The 1,313-nt window shown below is 42.7% G+C and overlaps 1 long non-coding RNA gene across 1 annotated transcript; it reads right to left on the bottom strand.

Annotated features, from left to right (window-relative positions):
* Window positions 1–683: 683 nt before the first annotated feature.
* On the bottom strand, window positions 684–1,313 carry LOC112070692 (uncharacterized). Its single transcript, XR_002893945.1, has 2 exons — window positions 1,230–1,313; window positions 684–1,012 (listed from the first exon to the last, which is right to left on the bottom strand). It is a non-coding gene; the product is annotated as an uncharacterized lncRNA (long non-coding RNA).

Below are 1,313 nucleotides of genomic sequence, written 5' to 3'. Positions count from 1 at the left end.
TTTTGTGATCAAGGATATGTGATGGCACAGACCTTACTAATGTAATGTTGTTGTGTTCCCTTGGGCGTGAAGACTCCACTAGCCTTCCAGACTGAAGAGAGGTGCAGTTTGGTGTACACCTTTGTACAAAGACAATATAGCCTACACTTTAAAGTTTGTTTGTCTGTTTTTAATCTCCTCTGGTAGCCAACTACTGAGAAAAGGAATTGACTCCTGTATGAACTCATAACTTATTGAGTCACTCCTCGTCTGAGTCAATCAAAGCCATGAAAGGATGGAAACTGGAACTGATATGCCTTGATGCCAAAACACAGTGGAAGCCTCTCACATGATTTCAGCAGCGTGGCACCAAGTTTCCCTACTGAATCGTAAGCAAGGTGCTGCCCTCCTCTGGTTAGGAGAGGGAGAGTGGTTTGCCTGGTTACCCACCAGGGGGTATAGACTTTCTTTTCTCATATTGCACACTTCTCTACGGGGGTGTCACAGCGCCTGACTGTCACTACACCCCGCAGGCTTCAAAGGTTTCCTTCCTGTCCATGGAGCTCAGCTCACAATTGAGGAAAATGTATTTGTGTGTATTTTCCTCTGGGTCACAACACACATCCCATGTGCACGTTCTCAGGAGAGATGACGGAAACCGCCAATAACAATTTTTTTCTCATTGAGACACAGGACAAGGTCTCTCCCATTCTGCTGCATTGTTTTATTCTCAATTCACAAAGGCATAATTACAGGCATTTAAAGACTGTACAAAAGGTTAATAAGAAGAAGAGGTGTAAAAAATATAGAAAATATACAAATGCATTCAAATCAATAACAGCTCCAGTTGTTCAATGGTCTGAATAAATTAGAGAATAAATATTGATGGTGGTCATTCAAGTTGTCCGTCTTGCTCTGATCCTTGTTCTGGTTCTGGCTCTGGTTCAGGCCGGGGTTCTTGTTCTGGTTCGTGCTCTGGTTCTTCTGACTCATGGTCATTGTGGTTTAACTGGGCATACTCAACTGAGCCTTGCTGAAATAGACAAAATAAAATACAAATGACAAGACGAAGCCAGTGTCTGTTTTTACAGTATCTGTGTATTCCAGCAGTTTCCTCCTCCTGTGTTGAATCTTATTTTCTCCATAAGGGGTCCCTCTAAGACAAAACAAAGTCATAAGGTCTATGTACTGTATGTAAAACAGTACTGTTACGTACATGAGTGTATTTGTTAGTACATTGCTCTACTTACGCCGTCAGCTTGTTCGGACTCTGACTCACCTGCAAAAACAAGAGCAGGAGACAAGCTCAGGAAAACAACACCCTCCACCCAGAG

Source organism: Salvelinus sp. IW2-2015, unplaced genomic scaffold (genome assembly GCF_002910315.2).
Source record: "Salvelinus sp. IW2-2015 unplaced genomic scaffold, ASM291031v2 Un_scaffold1391, whole genome shotgun sequence".
Classification (NCBI taxonomy): Eukaryota; Metazoa; Chordata; class Actinopteri; order Salmoniformes; family Salmonidae; genus Salvelinus; species Salvelinus sp. IW2-2015.
This window is presented reverse-complemented; position numbering and strand designations above follow the sequence as displayed.